Source organism: Vicia villosa, linkage group LG1 (genome assembly GCF_029867415.1).
Source record: "Vicia villosa cultivar HV-30 ecotype Madison, WI linkage group LG1, Vvil1.0, whole genome shotgun sequence".
Lineage (NCBI taxonomy): Eukaryota > Viridiplantae > Streptophyta > Magnoliopsida > Fabales > Fabaceae > Vicia > Vicia villosa.
Genome location: NC_081180.1, coordinates 132,038,214 through 132,052,597, shown reverse-complemented (window position 1 = coordinate 132,052,597; position 14,384 = coordinate 132,038,214).

Here is a 14,384-nt window from a genome sequence, read left to right as displayed (position 1 = left end):
CATGGATGAGGAACTGTCTTCGTAAAAATTTCGCTATTTGAAATTGAGTATTAAAATGAGGAAGTGATATTCATAGATCATCATAGGTATCACAGATTGAATGACAATCAACTTCGATATGTATCGTGCGTTCATGAAAAGTTGGATTTGCAATAATTTGGATCGAACTTGTATTGTCAGCATAAAGTGAAGTCGGCACTACTTGAGGAAATTCAAATTCAGCCAAAAGACCATGAAGCCAAAGTATTTTTGAACAAGCAGTAAACATGACACAATACTCAGATTTAGTAGAGGATTTAGAAAATCTTAATTCTTTCTTCCTTTTTCAAGATATCAATGAAGAACTAAGAAACATGCACCAACAAGTGATAGATCGACGAGTATTAGGACACCCTGCCCAATCAGTATCCCTATAAGCACTCAATTGAAGAGAAATTCCAACGGAAAAGAATAATCCACGGCGAGAGGCTCTGTCCAAGTATTGAATTATACGATGAACTGTAACTAAGTGAAGATGGTGAGGAGAATCTACATAAGCTTATGAAATATTTTCTTCCTCAGGTTTATAACTCTTACATTGAATGGCGGAGTTTTCATTTTTAAGAATAAAATTTTCTTCATTCAGAGTGAAGAATTCTTTCTTAAGCTTACTATGTGCTTCAGATTCAGATACATTGACTGGTTTCATATCCTTGTATTTGTTCTGAAGCTTCTAATACTTTTCCATAATTTCAAATAAGCATGATTCTAATTCATAACGAAATAGATCAAGAAATACCTCTTCAGAGTCTAACTTAGATTCTAATTCTGATTGTGTCTTATCATTAGATGCTTTTGTGCATGCCATCAGTGCCATGTTTGCTTGCTCTTCCTCTGAGTCATCTTCTGAGGATTCAGAGTCATCCAAAGTAGTCATCATACCTTTCTTCTTCTCTCTAAAGATTTTCTTCTCTGGTCTGTCTTTTCTTAGCTTGGAACATTCATTTTTGTGGTGACCTTGCTCCTTGCACTCAAAACAGATAATGTCTTTTCTAGCACATGACTTCTTCAATCCAAATGTAGACTCGATGCGACCACCTGTCCTTATCGATCCTTTTAACTTCCTTTGTCTATTCTTTCAAAGTTGGTTAACTCTTTTGGAAATAAGATACAACTCATCATCATCATCATCTTCTTCTTCCTTAGATTCCTCTTCAGCTTGAAAGGATTTAGTCTTTTCAGACTTTTCCATAAATTTCAAAGTCACGTATTTAACTTTTCTTTGAGGCTCATCCTCTTCAATTTCTATCTCGTGACTTCTCAAAGTGCTTACAAGTTCTTCAAGAGTGATGTTGTTTAGATCTTTAGACATCTTCAACGCAATTACCATAAGCCTCCATCTCTTGGGTAAGTTTTTGATAATCTTCTTAACATGATCTACAATAGAGTAACCTTTGTTCAGAATCTTCAATATTGAAACTAGAATCTGAAACCTTGAGAACATGTTCTCAACTGTTTCATCATCCTCCATTTTGAATGCTTCATATTTTTGTATCAAGGCAAGTGTAACGCCCGTTTTTAGTTTGCGTTTTATTTAATTATGTCGTGCTATGATATGTGTTTTGTTTTACTAAATTATGTGTTAATTGTGTGCTTGTGCGATATTGGCGTTATTTGTGGGGTTTTATGGTAAATAATTTAAGTTAATAAATTAGGAGAGTTATTGGGCTTAAGGTAGCATTAGTAAGTGCAGGGTATGATTTAAGGCCCATTAGTAATGAGAAATATAGTAAGTTAAACAAAACAAGGGTTTTAGACTTAGAAGCTCATTCTGACAATGTTGTGAAAGAAGAGAAGAGTAGAGTGAAGAGAAAGAGGGTGTCGCTACCGCAAAAATTAACAGAGTCGCCACGAACATATTTATCCTGAAAAGGAAGGGAATGCCAGGAAACCACAAAACAAAACAACGGTCTCACGACCAGAGAAAAAGGGTAAGGGAGTCGGTTACGGGAGGGGAAGGTATTAGCACCCCTCGCGCCCATCGTACTCGATGGTATCCACGCCTGTGTCTAAATCTATGGGTGTGTAGGCAAACTGCGCTAACCTGGACTAAAATGAATACAAAATGTAGGGAAAAGAAAGGATTGTGCTCGCACGGGCCCTACCCTGCTGCCTACGTATCTGTTTTGCAGAATCAGAGCTACCGTAGCTCGGCTAACTAGTTTCTGTTTGTTTTGTGTTTTTTAGGTGAACGAGTTACATTCACACTCCGCTGCTCGACCTTTGGAGACTTGTGCTTGGGAATGGAGCGGAAATAACAAGCTCTTAAGAAAAGAAAATGAAAGAGTGTGGTTTGTGTTTTAAAGAATGCATGAGGAAAACCTAAGCTAAGGGGGAAAGCTTGCTACCTAATGTTATCATACAAAGGGTACCAGTCTAAACTAAACTATCAACCTACGGGGAGAAGCGGAAGCAAACAAGAATATCACACAAACGAGCTCCGCTCGTAAAGCAAACAAACCAACGACACTGGTCGAATGGTAGAAAAGTGGTCCCGCCATAGCCAAGGGGAGCAACTCAACCCAAGTCAACCAAGCATTAGACCTCGCGAAAATGATCGGGCCATAGACAAGAGGGCGGACCCCTCTCAGCAACCAAGCCGTCATGGATCGTAAAGGAAAACGGTGCGTGCGTACACCGAGCGTCAACGTCGAGCTACGTGAGCTATAGGAAAGGCGGGGGTCCGGCTGCATGAACCCTTTTCCTGACATACTCGATAACAAGATCTTGTGCAGGTTCAAAAGCAAGCGACGCGAAGCGTGCGCATAATGAACAGACTCGATGAGACTAGGCGGGGGTTGATTGCTAACCTTTTCCACATGCCTTCCATGAGGACTTAACGGAGTTCCATATAGGACTTATTACACCGTGACTCCTTGCCGCAAAGCACAAATATAAACACACCAACAAAAATAGAGCCTCTTTCGAGGGCTTGGCCAGATGCATGTCTAAGTCCTACTTCTCATGTTAAAGGATGATGCGAGAAAGCGATAAAGTGCAATAGAAATAAAATGAAACGGGATCAATACCAAACGGATGATGATCCGTAAACTAAAGCGAAGAAACTAAGGATCCCGCGAGCGAGCTAGCAAAGCAAAAGCAAATAGTCAGCACACCGATTAGCCATGAAAGCACACAAAGGTTGACACGCGCGTCGAACACAATCACAATACACCTGCAAGAGGAACAAGCAAACCAAACAAGCAGATATAGAGTAATAGAGATGTGTCTCCAGGATGAGAACACAAAGCAAGCGAATGAAATCGTGTCCCGCAAGTAAAGCGGAACACTCATAGAATGAGCATCGATCGGTGACCGTCCAAAAGCTTCGCGCACTAGCACACACGTTAGAGATGACAAGACACCGCAATCGGAATTGCGTTATTGCTATTCTAAAATAAACCGGACAAAGCAAACGTGGGAAAAGGTACGGTAATACGCGAATAAGCATGCAAAAATCACACCGGAAGCCGACAAAATTACCATCATGGAAAACATAAAATTCAGCAATACAAATCATTCCACAAAATAGTACATCTCACAAGCTTTCCAACGATATAAAGAACATGCGAATCGGAATTACGAGTCAAAAGATATGAACATTCAAAGTTGGAAAAAAACTAAAAAAAACATGTAACCGGTTACATGAATCAGGTAACCGGTTACATCACTGGCAGAGGCTATTTTTTTTGGAAAACAGGGTCATGTAACCGGTTACATGAATCAGGTAACCGGTTACATCACTGGCAGTGGCGAAAAAAGTTAAAAACAAGTCATGTAACCGGTTACATCAATCAGGTAACCGATTACATCACTGGCAGTGACGAAAAATGACCAAAAACAAGTCAGGTAACCGGTTACATCATTCAGGTAACCGGTTACATCAGCACCAGAAGTGAAAAATCAGCAAAATCAACATTCAAAAGCACTTCAATCATGCATCCAATAAGAGATGTAACCAAGCACGAATTTGCCTTAATTTGTACAGCATTATGAGCATCAAACAAACACAATTAGTCATCAATCCACATAGATTTCAAGGCATCATCAATAATCATCAAGCAACAAGTTCATGCAAGCATTATAATAAACACATAGTGCACCAAACTTGTATCCACATGCAATTGCAAGCAAAGATATCAATGGATCCAACATTTAATCATCATCAACATCAATTACGCATAATCAACCACTAGATCTAGCATTCGAATCATGTTAACATCAATAATTGAGCACTTAATTCAAGTTTCAAAGGCTTACCGGATGAAGATCTTTAACCGACGCGCGAACACGAACACGACACGAACGCGAACACGACACGAACGCGACACGAACGCGAAAGCAAGATCCAAGGGGAGAGAGGATGAGGCGCGCGAGCTAATGAGGAGAGAGAGCGAATCCGAACTCGAGATCTTGAACTTCAATCCATATTGCTCTTGATTCTTGAAGAAAATTGATGAATATTGATGAAAGTTTTATGTAATTTGTGGTTTTGATTCAAGAGAATTGAGAGAGAATTGAGAGAAAGTGTTTTTGATCTTTTTTGTGAATTGAAATTATGAGAGTCCTCTTTTTATTTGTGAAGTGCAAAATGTTTATATATTGTCAACGCGAAATGTCCAAATTGCCCTCGGTGCGTCTTATTTTGGCTTGTTTTTAAGGAAACTCGGTTCGGCTCTGAATTTCGGAACGAAACCAATGCCATTGTGAAGATGACCAAGTTCTTGACTTGTCGCCGCGAGAATCGCCTCAATCCGATAAGCGACGCAGAAATTACGCGCGTTTGAATGACGAGAAACGTCGATTCATCTGGCGCGACTGTGCCGAATTTTATGAGTACCGCTCAAAGAACTCGATAAAACTCCAACTTCGGCTAAGAATCTGAACAAGCATGTGTGACGAAGAATCAAAGCTAACGAAATTTCCAAGAAAATTCCGCCAGAATGGACTTCATACGATAAAAATCGAAGGAGTTATGAATTTTCGAACTCGGCGCGACATACTCGAAAACACACTTTTTACCGGAACAACGCGACGATCCTTAAAATTCTGGGAATTTTCCGTGCAGAATTGGCCTTCGGTCCGAACATATGAAATCTTGGTAATGATGGTACGGAGCTCCAATTAAATTTTCAAGTGAATCCGGCGAGCGGATTAGGAGATACGAATTTTCCGAGGTCCGAAACCCTACATTCAGCGCTGTTTTTCACCACGAAACCACAGGTAAATTGCAAATATGACGACCTTCCTCAAAGAATTGGCTTCCGAGCCGAACACGAAAGTTGTAGATATCGTCGAAACGGTCAGGACTACCCGGGAACTTAGCTCATATCACCTTCCAAATATGACTTGCGAATTTTCTCGTATTTCCACTGTTTAAACCATTTTTCACGTCTTTCTTCTTAAACCCATGAAAACTCTTTATTATTTTTCTTCAATTTTGGAATGACGAAATAAACGTCATTAATAACTTATAGCTCAAATAAAGAGGGCAAATTTTGGGGTGCAACAGAGGGGAATCTCAATATTGAAGCTAGAGTTGTCTTCAATCCAAACCTAAGGTAAGGGTGGGATTCTTTCATGCTAAAGGGATGTATGATGATGTTTTGGGTGGGATTTGATTGTATGTTTGTATCCATGGAAGTTGTGTGTAGAGATGTTAGGGTTTATGAACAAATGTATGAATTTATGATTTGAAATGTGTTTTAATTGATGTTTGATGATGTTATGATGTTAGAAGATCCATAATATGTGTTATATTTGTGTTTATAACATGTATTCTATTGTTGTTCGTGATGGTTGGTGTTTTCCAACTTGATTGGGTTGAGTTTAGGGGATTTGGGATGGGATTCGTATGTTGTTTTCTGTGTTTGGGATTTTCTGAAAATTGCCAGTTCGCACCGCGAACTTTGTTGGCGCCGCGAACTGCTTGGCAGAAACTTAGGAATATTTGATTCACTTAGTTTGCACCGCGAACTTTGTTGGCGCCACGAACCCTGTTTTGCAGAACTTTTCTAAACTTTGAAATGACGTAACTTTTGAACCGTAACTCCTTTTTAAGTGTCGTTTGGACCTACGTGAAGCCCTAATTGATGTTTTTCCATTGAATATGCTTGGTATAACTTTGAAAACTCTTGGAATCTTTCTTGAATTGGATTTTATTGACATTGAAGATCCGAAATTGATTATGTCGTTTAAGTTGATCATGTCGTTTACGTAGAATATGTTGTTCGAGTCGATTATGTCGCTAAGTGTGATTGTGATTGTGCATCATTGAGTCACATTCATTGCATTGTTTGAGACGGCCCTTGTGGCAAATGTTTGAGACGGCCCTTGTGGCGGATGTTTGAGACGACCCAATGGCAAATGTTTGAGACGGGAGTTTTACTCCAATGATACCACATGCATTTGCATTGTTCGAGTTGCATAAGTAAAGTCGTATGACGAGTCATAGTTGAATATTTGTGTGTTCATAACATGAATGTTATCTTGTGTCGATTCGATGGTTGTTTCGTTGATCATATGTGATAATTGGCTAGGTATGCCTTAATTGAGATTGATATTATTGTTGTCGGTAAGATGTTGAATGATGTGAATAGTAGTAAGTGATATACGTTGAGAAGTGGTGACCAATGTATGATTATTTCTCCACTTTGAATATTATCATACACTTCTTTATAATGAATGATATCTCACCCCTTCTGTTTGAATGTTACCCTTCGTTGGTAACGTGCAGGTAATGACGCGGAGTAGTCGTGTACCTATAGCTCGAGTCGGTGTGTGTCGATGCTCTGATACGTAGCACTCGGGGAACGTTGGATTACTTGTTTACGTTTTGTTTCTTGTGTTTATCCTTGTTAACTTTATCCTTATGATATGCTGAGACTTGTTAGATGTATCGTGCCGTGTTTGGCCATGATATTATGAGTTGTATTGTTGACATATGATTTTCCGCTGCGATGCAAGTACTTGATTGGCTGACAACGATTAATGATTTCGATATCGTTCTCCTACATGTGTGTTATGTATCTGAGTAATTGAGCATGATATACGTATGTGATTTTGTTGTTTAAAATGTGACGCTCCGAATCGTTATGTTCTATTCGCTTGAAATTTTGTACTCTGATATTCATGTTGATTGAGGGGTAGATTTGGGGTGTTACAGCAAGCGCATTGGTTTCTTTCACTTGAGAATTTCCTTCATGAGTCATCTTTAAGGATTCAAATATAGACTTAGTTGTATCTCTATTTGTGATTTTCTGATACTCAAAATATGATATAGCATTCAGCAGAATGGTTATAGCTTTTTGATGATTTCTATAGTCTTTCTTTTGTTGGTCATTCATCACTCTTCTTTCTAACTTGTTACCATTAGCATTAACATGATGGGTGTATCCATCAATTAATATATCCCATAGATCCATATTATGACCAAGAAAGAAACTTTATGTCTTTCCAATAGTCAAATTTTTCTCCATAAAAAACTAGGGGTTTGGCACTATAACGATCTTTGTCATTGTTACCAACGGGTGTAGCTGGTGGAGGGAGTCTCGCCATTGTGTTTCAAAAATATGGATCTTTATCTGACACAGTTAAGTGTTTAATTAACAATCAATACCAGAACCGGATCTTTGATGCAAATTCAAGGTTAAGGAAACACAAGAAAGGAGGGTTTGAATTGAGTTTCTAAAATGAAAATCTTTTTCTACCCAAAACAACAAGGAGAAAACTTGGAATAAAAATAATGAAAACTAATATTTTATCATGGTTTACTATTAACAAAGCTACATCCAGTCCACCGGCTAAGGTTATTTTGCCTTATCACAAGGACTTAATCCGCTATAGCCAAACTTGATTACAGCCACAAAGACAAACTGTCAATGTCTTCTTGAGAAATTCTGACTATATCCCAGTCTCTCAAGGAAATGCAACTCAAAAGATGAGAAACAAATTGTGTTACAAAGATTCTTCTATGAAAGAAGATTACATAAATTTATTACAAAGATTTACATACAAAAATATTTTATATGAAAGTGTATGAACAAAAGTTCCTTGCGTGTATGCTATACTATCACTTAAAGTTTCACAGTATTACAATGTTCTAGTTAAATTTCTTGCTATTCCATTCTTCGAAGACACCTTTGTATAGGCAATAAAAAGATCTCTTGGATTGTATAAGTTTACAGAAAATGGGAGACAAAATGATACAATATTACAATCCTTTTCCCAAGAAATCAGTGTAGTGGAAGGATTATTGATTTTGTATTGTGTACTATTTTCTCATGTAAAATCTTTTGATCTTATCTTCTAATATTCATAGGATTTAAAAGGAGAGTTGATGAAGCATGCAAATAAGAATCAAAGCCTGTATGAGAGAGTCTTCAGAACTTGGTTTTTAGAGTCTTGATCGAGAGTCTAGTTACACAGTTCTTCAGAGTTTATTGAGCATAATAATTTAGAGCTTGATAACATCAGAGGCTTCTCCATTAGAGTCATAAACCAAATCTTTCTAAATGAGCGATGTTCATAAGCATTGAGTAGAGTGATCCAGAGTTTGATTATCTTTGTAGAAAGCACTTTGTATTTCTCCTTTGAGTCAGAGTGTGCTGAGTTTAGATTCTAATGACATCATAAGTCAATTTCTCATATTCAAAACATGTTTGCTAGGAGTTTCATACTTAACAAAATCATTTGGGTACAAAATTGTTCTTTATGAAACTGTGTATTGTTATCATCAAAACTAAATGTTAGATGCAAAACCAAATCTAATTCGTACAACTAAAGCATGTGTGTGTGTGTGTATATATATATATATATATATATATATATATATATATATATATATATATATATATATATATATATATATATATATATATATATATATATATATATATATATATATATATATATATATATATATATATATATATATATATATATATATTCTTACTATCATTTAATGCAACGACTCAGGTTTCTTATCCTGAGATGTTTGTTTGAGGTAATTTTCGAGGACACAAATCTTTTGAGTGGGAGGGGGAGTTGTAACAACCCGTTTTTAGTAGTAATTATTTTATTAGTTATTTTATTATTTTTTTGTTTTATTAATTATTATGTGATATGATCATTGATTAAATTGTGTGTTTTGTGATATAAGTGACATATATGTGTTTTAGGTTAGGAGTGTGAAAATGATAAAATACTTAATTGGGCCTAATGTTGGTTAGAATGATAAATAGTGGAAGTGTTAATTAGTAAGCTCATTTGAAAAAAAATAAGATATTTAAGAGTTTTTAACAAAAACAAAGATAATTAGAAAGTTAGAGAAGGAAGTGAAGAAAAGAGGAAAATAAGAGAGAAGAGAATAGAAAGGGAGAAGAGAATAGGAGACAACCCTAGAAGAGAAGAATCTAAAGTAAGGGTGGAGATTTGCTATTATTATGGGTTTGTATAATGGTATGTAATGGTTACTAACATGAGATTAGGTTTTGTTCTTCATTTTCATAGAATTGCATGTTAGGGTTTTTACCATGAAGTGATGAAATTGATGTATGGAAATCTTGTTTTTATGTTACCATATGATGTTATATGTTATATAAATTCTAGAATACATTGAATCCATGATTAATTGCTTTTTGAAATGGGTTTTGGAGTGGAATTTCGCATGAGATGCAATGTTGTCTGTAGCAGATTTTTCTGCAGAATCGCAAGCGGACTTAGCACGGTCCATCGCGCTTAGCGCAGTCTATTCTCAAAATTTTATATTTTTGGAAATTGGGACTGGGTCTTGTACGTTTATGATTTATCATGAATTATGGTGAGTTTTCCATAATTTTTTGGAATTTTTTGGATGGGTTTTGAAGCGATTCTTTGTGATAACATGATACTTGAATTTTCCATGTATGTTGTGAATTGTCATTGGTTGAGGATAACATTGTTGAACTATGTTTGCTACTTTTTATTGGTGATGTGTTGATTTGGTGAGTGTTATGAAGATTTTTTCATGGGTGATTGATAACATGAAATATGTGTAGGTTTGTACATTGATGTGAAATTCATATGTGATGAATGGTGAGATATATGTTTGCATGATTAAGATTGTGAGATGGTCTTAATTGCATATGGTTGTTGATATTGCACATGCATTCATTTGGTGAGAAAGAGGCAATGATTGGTTGTTCCGTTGGAGCTATTGACTTATCCCAAACCTAAAGGATTGGTTTGAAGCTTAGAGGACGAGCTTATTGGTAGTTATCTGTCTGAGAGATGGACGCGGGGAATCCACTAAGGATAACATTGGTACCACATGCATTTGCATTGAGTCACATTGGAGTCACATGGGTCGACGTGAATTTTATTTAGTGTATTGGTGTGCTAATTGTGAGAATTGGTACTTTGTTGATAATTGTGACTGGATTACTTGATATCTTGAAATGATCGAGATATGTCGTGTTTGTAAACATATGATATGTATTTATAATTTTTTTAATACATATTGTTGGAAGTGATGAACTTGTCATTGTATGTTGTTACACATTTAATTATTATTATTATATATTTCCTATAATGATATGAATTCTCGTTCTTCTGTTTAAATGATGTTTTGTACGACATCGCTCAGGTACCAAGGAGTAGAGGTGCTCGCTTACGGGGATTTAGCGTTTCCTTCGTTTTATCATTTTCTTAGGTAGAGGAAACTCATGCTCTGGTTATGTAACACATTGGGGTTTTGTTTGATTTCATGTTTATGGTTATGATTGAGAGATGTTGTATCACTCTCTTTTGATTTTGAATATTTTAGATATGTTGGATTATGTGTTGTGGCCTTAGTGCCCAATGCTTGTATGCATGATATATTATGTTGAGATATTGCTCATGATATCATTTATAGTATTTCACTATGATATGCATATGAAACATGATATTCAAATGTGTGTTATGAACATGACCAGAGGCTCTTTATATCGTTTTATTTTGTTGAATTGTATTTTAATACATGTGACGTCTTCTTGATATGCATGTTTTATTTAGATTATGTAATATATTTACCGTGGGGTTTATAGGGTGTTACACCTTGGACGCATCTGCTCTGTGCTGACTAAAGACCCTATAAGAAAAAGTCGCACATCTTATCCAAAGCCTTAAACACCTCAACCAACTTTCAAATGTAAGGTATCCCACATGAAGAAAAATATATGATTTATCCTAACCCTTATCCACCGAACCAAAAGCATAAATCCACCACAAAAAGGCATTACCTCATTACGCGACTAATAATTTATAGTTCTGAAGCAGACAAAAATTAATAAAGAAACAATGAAAATAAAAAGATAGTTATTTTTTCTTATCAAAATGAATAAAAATATAAGGATAGTAAAATATGGAAAAAAATATAATAAAAAAATTATTTACGGATATATTTGTGATTTTGTCATATTTATTTTTATTAAGTAATATGATTCTTATAAATTTTGGGGTTAAATATATTTTTAGTCCTTATAAATATTTCAAATTTTATTTTTAGTCTCTATTAAAAAATGACATATTTTAGTCTATACAAAAATTTTATGCATGCAGTTTTAGTCCCTGTTATTTTCTAAAATTTTGAAAGTTGTTTAATTATCCTTTAACTTTAAAATTTTTGAATAACCTTTTTCATTCATATTTAGAATACTGTAAAATATTTATTTATCAAAATTTAGAATTTTTTTAAAATGAGAAAATTTAAATATGAATTTTTAAATTTTAAAAGATAATGATAAAAGTAATGAAAGTCTCGACTTAAAAATAAAATTTTAAGTTTTTTTTAAGGAATTTTTTATAAAGTTCAAAAGATATCTGCAAAATAATAATTTAAAAATACACCTTACTTTAACAACAGAAACTAAAATTATGTGTAAAATAATTTTTGTAAAATTAAAACATGTCACTTTTTTTTATAGGGACCGAAAACATATTTAAGTTTGTTTTACATTTTACATTTTAAACTCAAATAACATTATAAATTTGTCATTGATGTAAATTGTACCACTTCTCGTTGTTTATTTTTTTAATTTTTAATTTTCAAAATTAAAAAATGAAAACCTCTAAAATCAATTTTAGCTTTTTTATTTTTTAAACACATAAATAGGAGTTAATTTTTAAAAATAGTTTTATAAAACTAAATTACGAAATACATTTTACTTTTTCTTACAAATTACAAATTTTATAAGAAAGAAAAGATAGATTAATTATTATGTATTATGAGTTTAAAATATTTTATATGGTTAGTGCATCACACCCTTAAAAAAGTATGAGACTCTAACAAAATACCATTTTAAAATAGATTTGAAGTTTATCTTAAAAGTTAGTTCAAAATTGAAGTTACGATCATTCATCACATATTTAAATTTTTAACCGTATGCGAATTTAAATAATGTGTGACTCTAGCACAACTTTTAAAAAGTTGTTTAACATGTATTTTTAGTCACAAGTTAGCATGCATGACTCGTTTTAAAAAAAAAATTAACACAGAATTTTCGTTTTTAGAATATTTGAATTTCTTAATTAGTATTGTTTGAGGCATAATAGTATGATGCTTAAAATCAAAATGCATATTAACTGGCATTTGTTACTGCAACTTCGTAAATGTCAAATTTAGAATACTGTGTAGTATATCCATTGATTTATATATTTTAATTTTTAACTTTGTATTTGAGGGACAACAAGAGAGTAATTTCATTTTATATAGTTGGCCGACATTCAACTTTATATTTGAAGAGTTACACCACGAGTTACATTTGTTTATAATTTTATGTCGGATAAATATATTTTGAAATCAACCGTTGGATTGAAATATACTATCATATCGATCATACCTAAAAAGTTTGAGATTAATCTATAATGATTTATTATAACCATCAAGATATCCAAAGATGAACGTCAAAATGAACTTTCATATAACGTTAATTTTGATATAATTCAATGACATTAAATCATTATAGATTAATCTCAACATTTATAGATATGATCTATATGATAGTATGTTACGATACAACATTTGATTTTAAAAAATATTTATCCGATGCATGAAATTATAAGCGAGTGTAACTCTGCTGTAACTCTTGGGTGTAATTTGATCTCTCCTCATATATGTATAACAAAATTCACCGTTGGATTGAAGCTAACATTATATAGATCATGTCCATAAAATTTAACATCAATAAAAAATCATTTGATATGTTATAATTACTAAAATTAACGGTTTTCTTGAAGTTTTGCAAGACGTTAGTTTTGTGCATCTTGTTGACAGATCAAATAATTTCTGATTAATGTTAAAGTTTATAGATATGATTTATATAATAATAGTTTTCAATCTAACGATGGATTATGTTATATGGATATGTGGTAACGAGTTATCATAACTTTTCATTACGACTTAATCACAACTCCTTAAAGTTAGGATAACACCAGTTTAAATGGAGGATTGTTTAAAAGAAAGGTTGAATTCAATAATATTAAACGGCAAGTTGTCACGACTTTTCTAAACCATTGAATACGGAGGTTGTATAACCACATGACAACAATTTTATGAGACAAGTGTGTTGGTGTTGGAATTACACTCAATCTTGGAAAATTTCTGAATCGATCTTGATGAACAAGAATCAATCAACCGATTGATTTTGCCTCTTATTCATCACTCTTCACTCGAGTGAATCAACCAAACTTAGTTGCAAAATGATTTTGCTGCATAGTCGATAATGGAGGAAGAAAGAAAAGATGAATTAGGGAAGAGATGGAGTTAGGGTTTCAGCAAAATTAGAGGAAAAAGAAGAGAATATCTATAGAGTTTCTTTCTGCTCTCAAAACTGAAACTTATCAATGATATAACTGCATTAGAATATTTTACAATGATAGTGGTTACTCCATATTTATAGGTTGAGTTTGTTTGCTTCCTAAGCAAACTCCTTAGTTATCTAATTCTGTTAACATTATAAAATATGGCTAATTCAAAACCCTTGCTGAGGCTAATCCCTTTGACATTTTAACAACTACACAACTTCAACACACTAAACTATTTCGATATTCAATATAGTTTCGACACAAAAAATTACATTCTCAATCGTTGGAAAAACTTGTAAAACCTTTGAATTTTATGAAACTTAATATAGAAACTGTTCTGGACTGGGCCAAGGTTAGGCCCACTATGATTTTCGGCCCAATAAACCTCAGAGGCCCACGTTCCTCTACGGCCCTCCTACGCAGTTAAGATGCCCGAGCATATGACACCGACATGCTCGGCACTGACGACCCCGCGAACACCTTCGTTGCCGAGGACCCTGCTCCGCGCGGGGCTCCTTCAT